Source organism: Thunnus maccoyii, chromosome 19 (genome assembly GCF_910596095.1).
Source record: "Thunnus maccoyii chromosome 19, fThuMac1.1, whole genome shotgun sequence".
Classification (NCBI taxonomy): Eukaryota; Metazoa; Chordata; class Actinopteri; order Scombriformes; family Scombridae; genus Thunnus; species Thunnus maccoyii.
The window spans coordinates 23,671,726-23,692,953 of record NC_056551.1 but is presented as its reverse complement, the minus strand read 5'-3'; the positions used below and the strand labels follow the sequence as shown (position 1 = coordinate 23,692,953).

The window sequence follows — 21,228 nt, the reverse complement described above, 5'->3', positions numbered from 1 at the left end:
CATCTGTGAGTCTGAAGGTCTGAGAAATATAATAATAGAAAATAAGTAGTGTAAAGAACAACTTTATTGTGGGCTCAAAATAAAGTTTATATATATATATATATGTATATATATATATATTACAAGTGAAGTGTGTTAAACTTTTTTGCACCTTGGAAATTGGTGAAGTTGTGCCAGAAATCCCTTCTCAACTTCCAAATATATAACATAACTCACCGCATAATAAACTGTACTTGTAGTCTGAAAGAAGAGGGCATTTAACAGGCTGGCAAAGTCTCAAGAAAGATGACACCGAGTTGCATTATGGGAAATGTAGGCTGTAGCTGTTTTGGAAACTTGACACACACTAGAGACTATTCTCAATTCTTACTTTCTGTTTTTGAATCTGTCGCCTACTTTCTGAACGTGCAAAACTAAATCTCAGATGTAGTGCAGGTTTAAGATGTGCACTGATTATGTTAAATAACACCTGCCTGGAACAATAGGAGCAATGGGAACAGCTTGTGTTTCCACCAGTAACAGACGTGTTGCCAGGAACCCCAATAATATCATAACAAGAAAAGCAGGAAACCCTGTTTATGTTTGTTTTGTTAGTCTTCACATCTCCTGAGGATACCCTCTATACTGGTTTCACATGTGAGAGGACAAAAGGATATAGAGGACATATAAGGACAAAAACATGTGACTGTCACGTAGACCTGCACCCTCATACGGACATGACAACACCAACCTCTTGTGTGGAACCTCGTGGTGGACGAAACTCTGCAGTTAAATCCAAATGATGTAAGAGTCCTCTCTCTCTCTCCGCTACCTGTAGAAACAGCAGAAACAATGAGATGATGTGAGTCCAAATCACAAAACCATACCACCTCCAGAGAGCAACGGTTCAGCCGCTGTTGGCTTCACGACAAAAATGCGCATCTTTCTCTCTTTGCTCATTGGTATTTTCCATTTAAACCTGAGACGGAGGAGCAACTGCACCTGGAGAAACTTTTAAACTGTTTCACATGTTCATAAAAAACCAAAAGAGAGACACGCTGATGTCTGCATCCCTCATTTGACGTGACGTTGGTCCCTGTGGCAACATTGCATAATGTTTAGCACACAAAAAAACACATTGTACATGCATTATATAAGCCAACCAAGTCACTAAGTGGGTTTAGTCATAAGCTCTGTGTGAAAGGTGTTAAATTACCAGTTTCCCACATCCTGACCTCTACAATCAACACAGACCTACTGATATTAAAATATGAATAAAGCTGGTTAAACCTGAAACCTCCACTAGATGCTTTATGTACAACACATGTCCAGCTGGTGATCCTCTGCTTGTGTGGTTTTTCCCCCCCAACACATCCCCAACTGATTGTGACTAATTGAGTTGTTTTCCTCTACTTGTAAAAACTCAAAAGGTCTAGATAATCAATAACAGTTGCCTCAATCATTACATTTGTGGCATTTCTCGTAGCCTCTCTGCCCTTTTCTGCTAAAAGGTTAAAGCTGCACTAGTTAATATTTCTATGTTAAACTAAACTGACTGTGAAAGGAGTGTCTTGTAATTACAAACCCACAGAGTTGATTATTGTCACCTGACTCTCCATTTCCACTCGGCTCTACAGAGAGCAGTTAGCATCTTTTAGCTAATCGTTTTGGTTTTGCGACCTGCTTTTGCGGACTTTACTATATTTGTTCAATCTCGTTGTTCTCCAGTTGCAGCAGGCATCTGTGTTCAGCAAAAAAGCTCCACTAAACTCATTGAACATGAACCAACCAGCACAAAACAGCAGACATGTAAGATTAGCGATTAGCTGGTGAACGTAGCGTAGCGTTTAGCAGCTAAAGAGCCAGATATTTCCCTCAGGAGTTGGTGGAGACTACACGGACTGTGGAAACACAAATCAAAATAAATGCTGATGTCGCTCCGTGTGCTGGATGAGTCAATAGACGACTACTAGCCAACAAGTTTGCAAAATCAACTTCATGAGGGAATAACAAGTCAGTGTTGTGTTTTCAGCTTGTTATGCTGAATCAAAAAAATTATTGCTGCTTTCATGTTTTATTTCATAAAAGTATAAGAATTTCTTTTGACGTTAGTGAAGGCAAGGCGGCCTGCTTCCACTATAAACCCTGTAATAAAAGAGTAACCAATACTAATACTAAACCATCACAGCATCAATATATCCCATGTGGCAAGAAACCAATCATTCCTTTGAAGCTAACCGATGAAAACTCGACAGGACCACAGACATTCAAACATGTTCCTGCTGTCAGCAGCAGATTCGGGTTACTCTGCCGTCTTCACACTAATGGCACACATACATAGGTCAGGCTGTAGATAATTAACTAATGGCTGACCCTCTTCCCTTTTACTCGTCTCTACGGAGGCCTTTTAATGGATATTATCCAGAGAGAGAAGCACTCAGCTCGGTTAACGGTCACTTCAATAGTCAGACTTGAGTAGTGATAACATTAGCGGGATTGAAAAACATTCCGCTAACGGTGCATAAAACCACTTACTTGGGATAAATACAGCAGAGTAGAGGGTGATAACTGGTGGATAGTCAGCGAACATAGATATGTTTATCTTAAAAGGAAGCTAAAGGTGGAGTTTTGTGCGGATATAATAATGATTTGTGGCAGTAGAGAATTGACTGAGAGGACTGACAATGCATTTAATTATCAGTGAACTCCTCTCGGTAATTATTTGAGCTTCTCAGCAACACACACACACATACACACAAATGCCTGAAACACCCACAATCCCAGTGCGGTAGGGTCTGTCGTAACACCAACTCTAGAGTGTGCTTTGTTTTTATGAAAAGCGATGCTCTGATAGGGAATTATAACATAACCAAATACAGTGTGATCAGAATTGACATCAAGTTTATGAACAGTGGAAAAACAAGCGGTATTTTGCAATAAAAACCCTGGAATAAGCTTGAAATAATACACGATTCCCACAGCAGCTTCACTGGGATCACTATGACTCTCACTACACTAATAAACAGCATACCAACCGTACAGCAGGCCTCTAAATCAATGATCTTTCATTGAATTAAATGTTCATACTTTTTTATTTTTCATATTCATTCTGCCAGAGAAGATAAAGAAACATCTCCTTTGTGGTTTGATTTCTTTGTCAGAGGTTTTGTATGTTGTTCAGGATGAAGAACGGCGTCGGGGTGAAAAAGTTACAGGTGACTCCCCTTTTTCTCACGCTGGTATCTGATGGAGCAGGATGGATGTAAACAGGAGCCTCCATTTCACAGGTAAGTTGCATGAAATTCATAATAACAGAGATAAGGGCAGGAACAACATACTGTAGCTGTAAGGTGCAGATTGATGTTTTGAGTTGAGGGACGGCAGTCAATCCTACACCTCAGATGAACCTCAGCAGTGTGAATTCTTGTTGGGCGTTTTCCCAATTACATAAGTGGATACACAAATCGCCACAGCTGAGGGGAATTTTGCCAAAACGCTGGTGTATCCAGCTACTATTTTGGCCCCTTTAAGTTCCCTTACATGCATTAAACTTGCGAATACCTCCTAGTTAAGGCAACATTAGATGCTGGTGTTTGGAGCTGAGCTGTTGAACCCTCCCACAGTTGGGGGCAGGCTATTATGTGGGGACTGGGGGGGATACCTGTAGGTATGTTCACTGCGGCTCAGACCAACCACAAAAGAGTCTTTCTTATAGTATTGAAGGGCTTTGGGATCAGGGGAGCTGAACAGGAGGGAAGTATGTGGGTTTTCAACATTTAGAGGTATAGTTTGACACTTTTGGGAAATATGGTTTTTCGCTTTCTTGCTGAGAGTTAGATGAGAAGATCGACACCACTCTCATGTCTGTTTGTTTGCTAAATATGAAGCTGCAGCCAGCAGGCAGTTAGCTTAGCTTAGCATAAAGAAAGGAAACAGGGAGAAACATCTAGCCAGCACGTCTAAAGCTCACTAATTCACAGGTTATATGTCATTTGTTTAATATGCACAAAAACTGAAGTGTAGAACAACAAGTTTTAGACAAGTATTTGGCTGTGACAAGCTGTTGTTTCTACACTTCAGTTTTGTACGATTTAAACATAAATGTCGTAGCAAAAAAAAAGCACAGGTGCAATTGATAACATTAATTAATTTTTTCCTAATTCATGACCCTGACATAGTGCATGACGGTTCATCAGTAGAGCTGCAACAATTAGTCGATTAATCGATCAACAGAAAATTAACTGGCAGCTATTTTTGATATTTTTTAAGCAAAAATGCCAAACATTTGCTTATTGCAGCTTTTCAGATGTGAGTATTTGATACTTTTCTGTGTCATACGTGATGATAAACCTAATGTCTTAGGGTTTTGGATTTTTGATCTGACAAAACAAGATATTTGAAGACATCTCTGAGAAATTATAACTGGCATTTTTCACCATTTTCTGACATTTTGTAGACAATTCATCAAGAAAATCGATAATGAAAATAACCTTTAGTTGCAGCCCTCTTCGTCAGTATGGCTTCCTTGGAGCAAAAGTTACCAGTTCCACCTGTGCTTTTCCTGCTATGACAAGTCTAAATGCTATTAGTGAGATTCATGCTGTTGGGAGGATCTTTTTACCTTTGGACAGAGCCAAGCTAGCTGTTTCCCCAAGCTTCTAGTCTTTATGCTAAGCTAAGCTAACTGCCTGCTGGCTGCAGCTTCATACTTTACAGAGAGATAAAAAGTTAGTATCAGTATTCTTATCTAATTCTCTGAAAAAAAGGCCAATAAGCGTATATCCTGAAATGTCAAACTATTGCTTAAAGAGTTTCTGTAGCTGGACATGCAGGAGCCAGAACTGTCAAATCGTGGCTGCTGTTTAATCTAAATCAAAGGTTGTATCTATCAAGGCTGTGACACATCAAACAGCAATATTGTATCTGGCAGTGAGGAAAAAGAAGAATCAGACACATCTTCCATTATTTTCTCCATCTGTTTCATATTTCTGCTTCCTCAAATCCTCTCCTCGTCTCCTCCACTCTCTCTGTCTCTCTGTGTAGTAATGAGAGGCATGTGAGGCTGAGCGGAGAGAGCGCTCTCATTAAAATAACCAGCTCAGGAGCCCCATCCCTCAGGCTAAGATACACAACACAGGTGTTAGGAAGCAGCCAGCACCCATTCACCCTCACAACACTAATCACTGTAACGCACTGCCTCTGCAAAAGTGTTCAACAAGCGATTTGAAGCAATCGCTGAAGGAGTCGGTGAGCAAATATTTGAAGAGCACTGAAGAGAAAATAGAGACAGATAAGGCATGAAACCAGATGTTTCCCTAACTGAAAAGGTGCATTTCACCTGGCTGGTTTTAAAGGTCAAATACAACATGTTTATTCAAAGTGTGTGTGAACTGTAAAAACTGGATTTACAATTGTTAACCATGTGGGAACATCTGTTTCTGGAAACACAATACATATTGTCAGTGTAAACCGGGTTATATAAGCCTTCAATATCAAGACAGGAACTCAATGGGCATTACATCTGCTGTCTATTCATACAATGCAAAACAGACTTGACCAACAATGACCTCATCATTGTACTGAGCAGCCAGTGTGTGTGTGTGTGTGTGTGTGTGTGTTTTGTCTGTGTCACTGGAACATTTTTATAGGACTAGAAACTGTTGCTGCATCAGCACCACAGAAACCGCTCAGTGGCAGCACAGTGGATTCAGTATCATACATGTGGGACAAGAAGACTAATATTTTTCAGTTCTGTTAAATCAAATGCAAGCGGCAGATATAGTGACAGTTAACTTTGTCCTGCAAAATGTATGGAATGCATCAAAAAAATGTTAAAAAAATCCAAAAAAAAAAAAGATGAAGAAAAGCAATTAGTGTTGTTGAAAATAATAAGGCTTGCCTGTTCCCGCTCAGCTGGGCAGCTGCATTACATTTACCACACATTATTTTAGGAGCCAGTGCTGAGACAGAGGGGCTTTGAAAGCCTTGCCAGGAGCTCTTCAAAGAGAAGAGGAAAAACTGTCGGGATTCTGGTGCCTGTGCAGCTTCCGCTTTGGGTTTTGGGTGCGAGCTCGGCCTGCTGATGGCGACTGAGAGACGAAAACAATGCTGTATCGAAGCCATGATAAGTTTCCTAAAGGTTGTTTATGTCCAGCTGATTGTTTTCTCAGCCAAACACGCCCTCAGTTACTGTTGCTACAACGATCAAACTTACGGCTCTCGCGAGGCACATGTGCAGTTTACCATGATATAAATCCTCCGAAGTGTTTGAAATAATGGGTCCATGATTTCAAACAGAAGTAAACAAAAGCAGCTTCTCATTTCTAGCTGCCAACTGTCGACTTTGCCGTCTGAAAATGGCAATTGATGCCGGATGGGAAGGGTAAACGGTCCATTTTAAGTCTCCTTAAAATGTCTAGAATATCACAAAATGCCAGTTCTTAGCGAGACAACGACTGACCATATGTTAAGCCCCATTTCTCTTTGCTACTGTTGCTATGCCTATCAGCTTTCTTGCACCGCACATGTTAACTTTACGACGACGACGGTGGCCGATTTACGACCTCAAAACTCTTTGTAATGTCTGAAACCATGAGTCCTTGACTTTTAGACTGAGGTGGACAAAAGCAGGCTTCTCATTTCTAGCTGGCAACCAACTTTTTTTTTGTTTCCATCAGACTTGACTTAAAGGGAGAATTTTGTCTTATCAGAAGTCTTAATCCACCTTATGATTACATACATATTGTGTTTAAAAAAAAGACAAAAAATAGCATCCCCCATTTGACCCCAGAAGCAGTATAGAGCTAGTTAGTCCTAATATAATAAGTATGATATGAAAAATGTACATTAAGACTGTTTGTTTTAACATTGGCTGCTTAGCTAACATGCTTCTGCAACAGTAGGTTTCACTTTTAATGTTGATGTGCAAATGTAACGTTGTCTGATAACGTTAGCTGGGGTTGCTTAAGTGTAAACTTTCCCAAATCCAACACAGAGCAGGACAGACATGCTAACGTTAACTTAAACTCTGATAGCATCCAGGACCGGCTTCAACAAAGGAAATATTACAGTGGATGTGCCGGTCATGAACAAGGCTTTCTTTAATGTAACTGGCATCCCTCCAAACTATTTGTTTGTCAATGATATGTTTCTTTGCCTTTGAAAAAATGCTAGTTAGCCAGACATGCTAACAGTAGTATTTAGGCTATTAATTAATGGACTTGCTGAATACCGGACTGTCAATTTGCATTTCACCAGTAGATTCAAATACACATAGAAACAAAGAGCATGTCCAATCTAAGCTGGCAAAATTCATAAACACATCTTTTTATTTTCAGTTTTGGCCCTCTGTGCAGACTAAAACGGCATTTTTCTCCCCCAAAAATTGAGCTTTTCCATAATGGCCTCCAGAGTGTGTAAATCTGAAAACAACAGCTTGGCATTGTAGTGTGTACGGGGAAAATGTAGCTTTGTAGAATATCAGTGACAAAACAGATGGTGGCAGTAGTTTTTTATTGTTGTTGTTGTTGTTGTTTAAACGTATCTATCTAGCATCTATCTCTCACTGAAATTGTTGTAATCTGCTTGCAATAAACAAAATGTCAGGAAGCAACGGAAACTGTACTTTTTCTTCTTCACTGGTATCTACATGACACACCTACTTGGTTAGGTTTATGCATGAGGAGGGGCGGGGTTAGGGTTTAGGGGTCAGGGGGTTGTGTCGTGTAGCATGCAGTTACGATGACAACATCTGGGAGGGGGTGTCGTGCAGTAAAGTGGGTGTTGTCACGTAGGTCTGCTAGACTGCAGTCAGACCCTTCTCGGCTGACTCACTCAGCAGGAGGAGATTTACCTCTTTTGGCGTTTTAATGTGAACGGAGGTATTTGCAGAAATTAGCTGGAACTCCTGCTGTGGACTGCTGTGTCATTTCTGCTCAAAAACGGTGATTTAGAGTTTAACTGGCTTCATATAGACGTAGTCAAAGATTTTATTTTCATTTAAGGAATCATTTTAGTCCTAGAGTTCTTTAAAATGATTATCTGTACATGAAAATCAATCCTCTATGACTTTATGAACCCTTGCGATGACATCACACCACTAACATCCAGCTCTGTCTGCTCCATTAGCCCATAATTCCCACTGACACAAATACACACCCCTTTCCACTTCAACAAAAAAACACTTAACACTACAGCACAAGCCAGGCCATTACAAAAGGACTTGGTCTGTAAAGTAAAAACACAAGGTGTTTTACTCCCTCAGGCACACGCTGATTACACACTCGGTACTAATGCAATGATTATCCACACTCTATCTAATTTCCTCATGTGTGCTCACATACATACATGTGTGTGTGTGTGTGTGCGTGTATGTGTCTTGCCTTTAAACCACAGACCGCACACAGCACACACAGAGATGACATCACCTCGCAGTGATTAGTCTGTTAGCTCAATGTGAAACATAACAGATGGCTGCAGAGCATCATCCACTTTTTTCATTAAAAGATAAATGTTTTTTAGAAGAAAAAAAAAAATACCGGATAGAAGAATAAAAGAGGAAGTACAGAGGAGCAAAAAATGACTTTTAGTTTATGTGTCCTCTGGTTTTCTTTGTGCAGATGTGGTGAAGTCATCACTGAGGTCTCTCTATATGATAAAAGACAGGTGTATTAAGTGCTCTCCAAAACGGATAGGAGGGTAATTTCTCTGGATTGGACGCAGGCCAAGTCTCTCCCAGACATGATGACAGACATAATAGGCAAAGGGATTTCACGCGACATCACACACACACACACATACACATACACACACACACACACACCCCTCCTCCCCTTTCTGCAGTCTCGCTCACGTTCGCCAAATTGTGTTATCACGTCTAAAAGACAAAGAGGCATCATCTTTTCTGTCTCGCCGCTGAACCTGCGAGCTTATGGTGATAAAGATTCCCACTCAGTGACACAGGCCATTGGCCACCAGGAATCCGATGGTGCTGCATTAACAAGGCTGTAACGGCTTCTTTAGTGCGTTTAACCGTCCTGAGAGAAGAAGATAAGACGGTGTTTACATGATCTGGGAAGTGCATGTGCCTACCAATAAACCACCTCAAAAAAAAAGGAGCTATGTCAACAGTCCTGCAGATACACTTGCTGTTCAGCTGTTGGAAAGTTTTCAGTGCATACATTGCGTTGGACTCCATATCTGCTAGTGAACAGGCAACTGTTCGCTAATATTTTTAGCCATATCAACATAAATGGGGATGTCAGTCTGCCCCCCAAGTGACCAGAAAATCCGGTACAGCAGGTCTAAGAAATGTGAAGTCTCCAAACTCAAGCTGAGATAATGTGATGACGTCACATTTGGTTTATTTTTTGTCCGACCTGACAAAGCTCTGGGGCTACAAAAGACATTACACAATTGTTTTCACAGGAAGAGTCTTATTCCCAATGCAAGAAGACTGATGTGTTAAACAAGACAGAATAAAAGTTCTTAACTGTCTTCTCTTTTGGCTTAACAACCGTTTGTCAAACATTAAATGGTGAACACCTATAGAGTATAGTGTGTGTACAGTATATGTCTGCGTTGTCGAAAAGCTTCATTTTATCCAACTACGCTAATACGTGAGACTGTTGTTAATGTTCAGCCATCCAAAAATATCAGTTTAATGTGGATTGAAAGCAAAAAACAGAGTTAGTGTGGCTGCAACTAATGTTATTTTCATTATAGATTCATTTGTCTGTTATTTTCTCTATTAATTGATTAGCTGTTTGGTTTATAAAATGTTGATCGCTGTTTCCCAAAGCTCAAAATACAACCTAAAATATCTTGTTATGTCACAACCAACAGTTCACAACCCAAATATATTCAGTTTATTATCGTAGAAGACTAAAAAAACCGTGAAAATATCCACATTTGAGAAGCTGGAATCAGAGAATTTTGGGGGGTTTTTCTATAAAAAAAGACTCAAAACAATGGATTGATTGTCAAAACAGCTGGCGAATAATTTTCTGTCAATCAACTAACTGATTAATTGACTAATTGTTGCAGCTCTAGTGTGGATATAATGTCATTTTTGTTATTTTTACGTGAGTTGACAGATCGGTGGACAGAGGTCAGAGGCAGCTATTTAAAAAGTGCTTTCCCTCCGCTCCGAGTGAATGATCTCTGGGGCAGCTTGTGGGCCTGTCAAAGAGGAGTCACGACACTGGTAGGGGGGGGGGGGGGGGCGAGGGAGGGAAGGAAGGAAAGAAGAAGAAGAAGAGGAAGGAGGGGTAGAGAGGGTATAAAGGCAGCTCCAGACGCCGGCCCCTGGGAGATGGATCACAGATGTCTGACCCTGGGCCGCTCCAGTTAATTGTGAAACAAAAAGCCTTTACCTTGTCTTTTATTTTCTTTCATTTTAATCTCTCCTTTTTTCCCCGTTTTTTCTCTCTTAAACTTGTTTACCTTTATGCTTTGCTCTCTGTCTCCCTCCACTATTATTACCACCCTCTATGATTCTCTGTTCTCGTGCCTGTGTTTACCCTCTTCATGCAGCGAGGGACGGCGTAATCCCTGCTGTCTTCAGATGGCAAATACCACTTAGCTGTTGAGGGCTGCTTCAAATGACAACAACAAACAAAGAAATGCCTCATTCCCTGCATTCTTTTTTTTTTTTTTTTCCCTTCTCCAAAAGCGGCTCAAAAGCAACTAAGCATATTTTATGGAAAGTGAAAAAAGGTCTCTCACTGGAGAGAAATAGATTATTTGGATAAGAAATATGAAACAGTAGCCTTCACTTTTGCTTTAAAATATAAACACTGCAACTGAAGAGGAGAAGCTTCGCAAACCGCAATTTGTTGTAAAGGATGCTTTTCTAGCAAAAAATAAGAAGGTTAAAAGCTTATGAGCGCAAGGAAAGAAGGAGGGAGAGCGAGTTGACTGTCGGGTGAACCTGAAACTGTGTTGGCGTTTATTTAAGCGAAGCCATGTCGGTGCCGATCATACCTGAGATTGAATCAAACAGGATGCGTCTGTTGACAAGCCTGTGGTTGGGAAAACTAGCCTGGCAAATTCCGGTTAAATTCAATTAAGCCCGTTCATATCAGCTCGATATATAAAGGCTGGAGCTTTTGGGGGTGTATCGGTTTGATCTTGTTTAAAGTCATAACTGAGAATCAAGCTCGATTATTTCTCTCTTTTGGTATAAAATTAAGTTTACCCTCTGGAGAAACATTGTGGAAAATAAAAAGAAAAACCTCTTGTATAAGGCTATTTATTTAAGCTTTCTTTGTGTGACTGTGTGCGTGTGTTTGTGTGGTCCCACAGGTGCTGTAACATTATCCCGGGCCCCGTCTAGTGGAGCAGTCACCCTCACCTGGAGAGTCCTCACACTACAAATCAATTCACAGCTGCACAGAGCATTAGGCAGACCTCTGCTCCGGCTCTCAGTCACAAAGTGGAGATTACTGAAGACATTTGGTCAAAAGTTCATAAGGTTTTACACGAAACCGAGCAAGTAACAGACCTTTCCCTTAAATCCTAAGCCGTAACTAGCCACAGCAGGCCTGTCAAGCTTGTTGAGGCGGTTGTTGAGGGTGGTGTCCTTTTTTTTTTTTTTTTAAGCCTTTCCAAAACCAAACACAAGAACAAAAGTGTAATGAACGGATTAAACAGTGTGTTTATCAGCTCTAATAGCTGAGATCGTTAGCATGTCTGGCTAAATGGCGTTCTACCAAGAGTAATGCAACACCTAAATTAAGCCAGTTAAATCCCAAAACACCGTTTTCCAGCAGGAGTTTCAGCTTGTTTCTGCAAATACCTACGTCCACATTAAAAACGCCAAAACTGGTAATTCTCCTTCTACTGGGCATGTGCGGAGTACAGACAAGCAAGTCCGCCGCAGAAAAACAAGCTATTAAAGTAGGCAATTAAGAGAAGAACAACACTCTCATGAAGCTGTCTGACATTTTTGTTATTGTGGTTGTTTCTTCTTCTTTCTCTTCCAATAAAACTTCTGACAAAGATGAAATGCCACGCTACTGCTATCATCTGTTTTGTCACCCATTTCTATAAAGCTCCAATTCCCCTGTACACACTACAACGCCATGCCAGCATTTTCAGATTTACACACCATTTCCTGGGGAGAAAAACGCCGTTTTAGTCTGCACGTAGGGCGTGTGGACATGGTCTGAGCGTTACTTCAAAGACCAAGGAGTATTTCATTAACAAACAAACCTACATTAGTTTATGAGGTTACAAATTATGTTAAGAAAACTACTGTGTAGTATTTCCCCGCTGTGTGGCAGCTAGTCCTGGGTATCGAGTTACGTTAGCAGCTCTGTCCGGCTCTGTAATGGATTTAGGAAAAGTTTACACTCCAACAAGTATGTAAATTAAGCAGCCGTACAGGATATGTGAACAAAATAACAGTCTGATTTTACATTTTTCCTGCTGCTTCTTTAATTCAGTGTCTAATACATGAATCATTAACTGGTGAGGTCCTGGTGGGACACGTTAGCTTTAGCCTCAGTCTCACAACATCACATAAGTACTGTAGCCATCAAGTGCTTATTTAAGACACATTTTCACAAGATTTGTAAAAGTTTTTAAATTATTTAGCTGGAAACATTAGAAAGCTAGCTACAGATGAGTGAATCTGCCGGCAACAGTGGCTTTTTGTCTGAAACCAAGGACCCATTTTCTCAAAAACGTTAAAAATGTAATGTTGTAAATGTTAACTACATTGGTGCAGTGCAAGAAAAAGGAAGCCTGACAGACATGGAAACAGTTATGGGGCAAACGGTCAAACTACTGTGAATACAGTTAGTAATACGAACAGGATTAGGTCAAAACAGTGACCCGCCTTAAATTTAGCATGAGCCACCTCTATTAAATCTGAGTCTGCCGAGGCAGGATGCCGAGAAAGACAGAGAGAGCGTTATGACTGTTGGTCCTGCTCCTGCTGGCTACCAAGGTACAGTGGTGATAATGACGGGTGACAGCCTGCCAGGCCAAACCGAACGAGGGTTTCCATGGTGCTGGTGAAACCAGGACCCAAACAAAGGGAATCACATCTGTGGTTGTGGGCGACATGGGCTCAGACCAGCTGGAGGAATTTCTCAGTTTCTTCCCAGTAGAGATAACTGGGAGGGTAAAAGAGAAAGTGGAAGGACTTAGTTGGAAAGATGACCAGTATGACAAGGCTGATTTGGGAAATTTTATGTCCGTGTGGAATTTTACTCAGAATGAAACTGTATTAACGACAGCAACCTGATCAAAATGAAACAAAAAGCATTTGTTCCCACATACGTCATTCACAACGGTAACAGATTATTTTATTCTGTATAAAATGTAAGCAGCTACCCACATTAACTCTGTACAGTTAGCTTCCAGTTTTCACCATCTATTGATCTGGTCTGAACTAATGCTGAAACAGTTGTATTCTATTAATCACTCAAGTCAGGATTCAGTGCTTTTCTCTGTTTTATATCGCTATAAATTAACCAGCTTTCAGTTTTGAACTGCTTGCTGAAGGCGTCGTCTTGGGCTCTGGGAACTTTTCCACATTTTTTGATATTTTCTGACATTTTAACAAAAGGAATAGTACACTTACTCACTTTCCTGCCAAGAGGTAGAAGTTTAGGGGATCGATAACACTCTCATTTGTGTGCCAATGATGAAGATAGAGTCAGCAGGGGTGGTTAGGTTAGCTTAGCATAAAGAAAGGAGGTACAGGGAAACAGCTAGCCTTACTCTGCCTGCCAAGAAATAGTTCCAGTATATAACTCTGTTTAAAACCACAACTTGACGTTTTACATTTCTGTCTGTGTACGAATTAAACGACATGTATGTAGGTAGGCAGATTTTATTTCCCCTTGATTCCAGTCTTTACGCTAAGCTAGGTTAACTGCCTTCTGGCTCCACTGTAGCTTCATAATTAGCGTACAGACATGACAGTGGTATCAATCTTTTTATCCAACTCTTGGCAGGAAAGCAAATAAGCATGTTTGCCAAAATGCCTAAGTTTTCCTTTCACCCCCCTCAAAAAAAAAAAAATCCACCAATTAATCCATAATGAATAATAATTAGTTGCAGCCCTTGTTTGAATAGGCAGTAAATTCTTAGGACTCCATCTCTTTGTAGTCATTGTTTTCTTTCTCTAATATGAACTGGAACCAACAGAAACACGAAAGCAAATTATGACTTTCAGCTGTGACACAAACACAATGTACAATCCCCTGTTATCTCTCTCATACAGCCTTTTCCATGACATAAGCCAAAGTGAACATATGATACCGTCTTATCGCACATTACACCCAGACTGCTTATTGTGGAAGGTCATAACCTTCCATAATTAGCATACAGCTGTATCCCAGAGTGACTCCGGTTCCAGCTTAATCAATATTCAGACATGTCTGCTACAACATTAGCGTGGTAAAAAAAACAGGATGGATGGCAGGGAAGAAAAAAAAAAAACAGGAGACACGGCGCTGACTCAGAGACATAAACCGAAGTGAATGTTGAACACAACTACCAGAAAAGTTTAATGAGCCTGCAGTTGCTCAGGGACTAGATAAAGTGCTGGAGGCCATGCAGCTGCAAGCCCACCGTCCGTCTGCCGTGCATTCCCCTGAGACTGACCCCCCGCTCGCCACAGAGGAACAAAACCCACTGCAGATTCTTTCTCCTCATTTCACCCGACAGGAGGGTCCTGCCCCCCCCACCCCTTCCCTCCCTTTCCCTCCCCTCCACAAGTCATTCTCTTCTTTTTTGGATGTCTCTTTCTTTCCAGGGGATAGTATGTTCCACACAAGCCTACAGTCAGCCCTCTATTGATAGAGGGGACAAGTGTAGGGTGAGGGCTTTGTTATTGTGAGGACCCCACCCTGCTGGTTTCCCAGTAAACAGCAGGCTGGAGAGCTGCTGGAGGCAGATGTACCCCCAGGAGAGGCTCATCTCCGGGAGCCACGGGGAGGGTGAGGGTGGGAGGGGGGCCTCCCGAGGACGGAGAGAGTCGGGAGTAAAATGAGTGACCACAGGAGCGAAGAATAGCAGGGGAGAGGACAGAGAAGGGTGATTAGCTCCAGCGCTGCCTAATCTAATCAGCGTGCATGACTGACCCACTGTGTAGCACTGAGGGGGCAGACACGTAGAGAGCAAGGAAGTTTCATCAAGTATAATTCAGAGGAGTACGGAGGGTTTTGCAGAGTTGAATCGGTTGTTTCAGAGCAAGAACAGAACAGGAAGCCACATGGGAAAGAACATCACGTAAAGGCTGTTAGACATTGTCACATTTCACATGGATGTGACATTTCTTGGGCTCTCCTCTTTTGCTTTCTGCAGAACAACTGTAACTCACTGCAGGTGCCATGAAAAGTCAGAAGAGTTGATTCGACATGCAGATGCAACAAAATTAACCAGAACAGACGGACTAGGGCGGTCACTTTTTTCAATTCAAACTACTGTTTGCACTTGGGAAAAATGAAATATTCTATCTGTAACGATCTGTTCAAATTCAAAAATCATAGTGTATGAGGGCAAAAGGCCAACTGAGCCATTGCGTGTCCTGTTTCCCGATCAGCTAAGTAGGCTATCAATGCAAGTGAGCCTCGCTGAACAGACAATCAATAACAAACAAGACATTAAAACATCTGAGAAGTAAATCATGGATGTTTGCTGACTTTGTATTAAAAAAAAACAGTCTTAGAGTTAAGGCTTCATGGGTTGAGTTTGAATTCTTTTTTAACTGAATACAAAAGACAAATAGAGACAATATAGAGACTAATCAATTAGTCGTTTTTGTCTATAAAATGTCAGAAAAATGCTCATTATAGTTTCCCACACTCCAAAGTGACATCTTCAAATGTCTTGTTTTGTCTGACCAACAGTCCAAAACCAAAAGATATTCAGTTTACTATCATGTACGGCAATTAAAAGGCATCAAATCCTCACATTTGAGAAGCTGGAACCTGCAATTTCTACTTAAAAAAAATGACTACAATAGTTGACGATTAACCTTCTGTCAATCAATCAGCTCTACAATAATGGGAAATGACCAAGAACAAAGCCTCCCAGATGCCTTTCTCTTTAATCTGTGCTGTGCAGACTGTGAGACAGACTTTTCCAGAACTGGTAAAATCGCCCATCTTTGAACCGGCTCTATAAAAAAGAAACAAACTCGGACACACGGCTGCTTTTAATTCACTCAGAAATACTCCTTTTAGAAGCCTGGAATGGAAAACCTTATAACGTAATGTGACCCACTTTAGATTTGTCTGAATTTTAAGACAGTCTTCCTCTCATTACGTCAATTTTACAGCCAAATAAACAATGTTTTGGATATTTAAAAAAAAAAAAAAAAAAAAAACCTTTGTAATGTATTGGTTTCATTAGACCACTTCCTGGATGCTCCTGTTGAAAGTTTTATTGACCGCACTCGCTGAGACACAAAAGCAGTGTGGGGCGGAATAATGACCGAAAGAGAAAAACAAGTTCTGATTGTGAAAAACAGATGTTGCTGGAAATGTGAATATTCTAACTCTAACGTACAAGTGCAACAGTTACAGTAGTCGGAGGGAATACGATGCAAATAAATCAGCCTTGTTACCGGGTCCATCTACACTGGAGGAGATCCACAGCGAGGCCTTTGCTGTAACAAAACTGTATTCCAGATGTTAGTCCCAGCCGGCCGGAGTCATCTGGTTTAACCTCTGACACAGGAGCAGCTATTCAATTAGTGGATTTCACACTCTTGTCATGGTGATATGACGGTCCTGGGTTCGGTTTCAAGCGCACACTGATAGTGGCAAGCTCTGATTTCAATCAGCACGCCATTCAATGATATTTACTCCCATAGATGCAAAAAAACAAGTGTTTATTTAGGATCCGAGTGCGTGGAGAAGATGTAGATCAAATCCTCCACTGGAAATAGTCTTCATTCCAGGAGAAACATACTGACCGATCCCATAAACTACAACCAGGATGCCGGATTAATGACAAAAGCACAGCCATCAAAGCTCAGAGAAGCACGAAAACGCAGATGATGTGGTCTGCATGAATGGGTTAGCAGTTCAAACTTTTTGTTTTATTATTTTGTAACGTGCATTAAAAAAAAATATCACCAACTGCATCATCTGCACAAGGAGGCTGGTAATATTTTTTCCATGCTTTGAAAGTTTACCATTCTGTTTAGGCGAAGGGAGGAGAAAAAAAAAAGAAACATTAAAGACCTTTTCCAAAGCATCTGCGCTACCAGCCTGCCAAGGGAGAGAAACGCATGTATTTTAGCTTTTTTTGTGGCCTAAACCGAGGAAAAGGAGCGTTCTGAAGGGTCGTAATGAATGAAGCCCAGGCTTTTTTTAATGGGCCAAACACGGAGCCCTGAGGGACCACGTGCGCTGGCACATAAGCTCAAAACCACTAGCAACGGACTCAGCGACTGACCGCCATCTTTAATGTTCGTCATTCATTCAGGGATGACCTAAAACATCGCTACACATCTGAAACTCAGTTGTGTGGCTGTAAAAAAAAAAAAGAGAAATTACAAAGAAATGGCTTTAGCTAATTAGAGATTAAAGACTCATGACCGCGACCACGCAGTGACTGTTCCTCTGTAACTTAACAGCTGGTAATAAAGTGACAACAGCACACCAAACAACAACAATTTAGCACATCAATTTACAATAGAAAGCTACACATCTGTACTGTTCATCCATTAGCAGAGAGAGCAAACTCCAAATGGAAACAGACCATTCATATGGCTCTGATCTTTCCTACCACAACGAATCAGTGACTGAGGTTTGGAACAACAATACTACATCTCTCATGAACTTAAAATATTGCAATAAAGAGCAACACGTGTGGAAAAAAAAATCAGCAAAGACAAGGAGAAAAAAGGAAAGTAGGGCCGTCCTTAAACAAAATACATGACAGTGTTTCTGACTTTGGTTACGTTATGGCCCAAAGACTTCAAACATAAAAAAGATCTCTGCCCTCAGGAGCCCTTTCTCTTTCTCACATAAACACCGGTTTACAGGTGGAACCCGTTCTCAGGTTTACTGTTGAAACACAACACGAAAAAAACAAGACAAGAATCTGTGTCGCACTTTGTCAAAACCACTGACAGACTTTCTCTTGAAGTTGAGCAACCTTAGACCTTTAATACGTCCACAGACTCAGGTAACAAATCAGTGCCAGGAGCAGGTGTTTGAGCTTTATGATGCTTTTGATGGGGCTTTCATGGAAAATAAAACATGGTTGTATGTAGAGCCGAGACAATTAGTCGATCAATTGATCAATATAATACAAAACTATACCTAATTCCAGCTTCTCATTACTGAGGATTTATAGCTTGTCTTTGTCTTATTGGAAGTAAAGCGAACATTAGAGTCCGACCGATATATTGGCCGATATCAGCTCAATGCAGATGTACATGTCAGCAGATAAATGACATGAAATCAAAGTACAGAAGTGCCAAATATGTTTTGATTGTGTCACTATTTAGTTGTCCACCCGAGAGTTTATATTAACTGTAAAATACACCGCCCAGTATATTTCTTGGTCACAATTGTTACAAAAAAAACTGATTCAAGGACACCTGGTAATCCAAAATATTCATTTATGTCATAGGTTGTGTAAAGAAAATCAATTTCTTAAACTCTCAAATATCAATAATGGTGTCAACCCCAGCAGTCTTCAGTTGGTCAATACTGAATATATTAAAGGTTTTGGACTGTTTGCAAGACTAAACAGGACATTTTTTACCTAAATTCTGATATTTTTCACCATTTTCTGACAGTTTTAATCAAACAAAATAACTGGCAGATGGATCAATAATGAAAATACTCCTCACTTGCAGTCCTAGATGTATGCAAAGTCCAACTTATAAACCAATTTCCATTCTTGTATTCATCTATATTGATATACCATGTGCACTGTCAGCCATGTAAGGTTTCATTAAAGACAGATGAGACACATATATGATTTAAAACTCTAATAATGGACTAATTACATGGCAAAAAGTCACAGATGAGTGTCACTCCTGATGACACTGGGTCATAATAAGCTGCATTGACTGACTGGCAAAGCATCAGTCTGCTCGGCTTTCCTGCCACGAGTTTCCCCTTCACAGCTCTGACAGTCGGAAAAACGTGGAAAAACTCGGGTGAAAGTCGCATTTTTGTGACTGAGAAGCTCCAACCAGGGCTTGTTTAAGAAACGGATCACCTCTCTATTGCTGTTATTGAAAAGTAGTTGTAAAGAGAGGTGAGATTTTGTCTTAAAGCGGATCTTACTTACGTGTATCTGCGGCCACTGCTGCTGCTGGCTGTGCGGTTTTTGAAAGGATCGCCTCTGAAATCCAGCAAGATGAAGGATTTTTCTTGTGTCTCCGAAGAAGTTTGTGCACTTTTAAGTTGTCAGACTCGATCCTGGATTGATTTTCTTTTCTTTTCTTTTTTTTTTGTTTTTCTTTTCCTCCTCAGTGTCTCTTCATCCTCCACGTTTTCTCCGGGACCACAGAAGAATGAGCGGCTCCTCCGTCCCCCTCAGCCAGACAGACTGCTGCTGGGATGGGAGTGACTGGATCCGTCAGCTCCCTCCCCCCATCCACCAATCACTGCTGCTCTGCAACTGGACTCATGTGGATTCATTACTTATTTAATCACACGTATTATCATATATTGTATATTATTTTATATGCATATTTAGGACGATATTTTCTACTTTTATTTAACAGTTGTAGTCACTTTTCAGATCAATATTTTATACCTAAAACATATCATCAGCTTTTAAAATATGCATTGTCATTGATTCAACTATCTAACATTATAAATTGTTGTTGCTCAATGAATCAGTATTTGTGGTGTGTCTATACATATATATGCTGTAATTGGGGCCATTTTGCATGAGTTTACTTTAATTATGTACTTTTTGATATTTTAAGTACATTTTGCTTCCAATACTTAAGTTTTTTTCAGTTTAGTAAGATTTTGAATGCAGGACTTGTACTTGTAAAATTGCAGTATTGCTACTTTTGCTGAAGTAACAGGTCTCTGTACTTCTTCCACTACTGTAATGTTGGAAGCTGTGTAACTACAGCTACTACAGTTTTGAAGTACTTGCACTTCACTTGAGTATTTCAAATTGACTGGAGTAATGGCTACTTTATACCACCACTCCACTCATTTTAGAAGAAAATATTGTACTTTTACTCCACTACATTCATCAGACAGCTGTAGTTACTGCAGATTAAGACGTTATATACAAAATATACGATCAACCTATTGTTATTGCAACTAAACTACCCAACAGTAGAAGTTGTAATTAGCTCCACTTTGTCCACAAGTAAACTGCTTCTTACACAATAACACAACCAAACTAAAAATACCAAACCACTAATAATACACCGATGGGGTCAATTTGTCTGCATGGTGAGTTTTTACTTTTGATACTTAAAGTACAGTTTGCCTTGAAGGATAAGTTCACACTTTATCAAGTCTGTTTTAAAACCGTCTGGTGCCCATATGGACATTAAAACAGGTTTTTCTTGCTGTTCATATTGACCATTAAAACATCTTAAACTTTATGTGTCAGTGATGAATCCACAATCCTCCTACTGTGCAAAAAATTCCAAAGTTTATCTGACACTAATATGTGGCTTCAGCTATTAAAGTTAGATAAATCGAGTGGATATCTTCTGACGTTACAATCTTTTTAGTGCAAAATTTACTCTTTGTTATTATGCTTCCACTACAGCTGAAGAGGGAAGCACAGAATACCACATGTATGGTGGCTTTATATAGGCTCCTATATAAAATTCATGTACAACTGGGGTTAAAGGTTCAGTTTTTACACTTCATAAGTTGAACAATATTACGTTTATAGCTACTTAAAACTGTAAATTGTCCAATTGATGAAAGTTTTAGAATATGACATTTGATATCTCTTTCTTTTTTAATTGACCCATCACATCCTCAGCGCTCCATGTTTGGTTTAGTAGCAACCAGTAGCTCAGACTGGGCAGTCTTTTAGTTGACAGCCAGCGAACAAGCAAAGCAAACTGTAATTTGCAAATCTGCATTACAACAAATGCAGCCATAAAGTGATTTTAAGTTTCTGAAAAATGGGATTTGTTCTTAAGGCCGCAATCAAAATCTAATTTCCTCTTTAAAAGTATTAATAATTTAGTGATTAATTGAACATAGTGTCATCTGTGTAAAGCAGCTGAGAGAGATTTTTGTTGTCTTAGCACGTTACTCACCATCTCTGATT

General features: G+C 40.2%; 1 protein-coding gene and 1 long non-coding RNA gene across 2 annotated transcripts in view; one reads left to right on the top strand and one right to left on the bottom strand.

Annotated features, from left to right (window-relative positions):
- Positions 1–19,446, bottom strand: part of LOC121885642 (LHFPL tetraspan subfamily member 2a protein) — a 45,726-nt gene extending 26,280 nt beyond the window's left edge. Inside the window, exons 1-2 of the mRNA XM_042395306.1 lie at positions 19,255–19,446; positions 731–811 (exon numbers count right to left, since the gene is read on the bottom strand). The gene's annotated coding sequence lies outside the window, so the exon portion shown is untranslated. The remainder of the gene's footprint in view (positions 1–730; positions 812–19,254) is intronic.
- Positions 18,618–19,685, top strand: LOC121885643. The gene is made up of 2 exons (XR_006092594.1): positions 18,618–19,221; positions 19,440–19,685. It is a non-coding gene; the product is annotated as an uncharacterized LOC121885643 (long non-coding RNA).
- Positions 19,686–21,228: the final 1,543 nt, after the last annotated feature.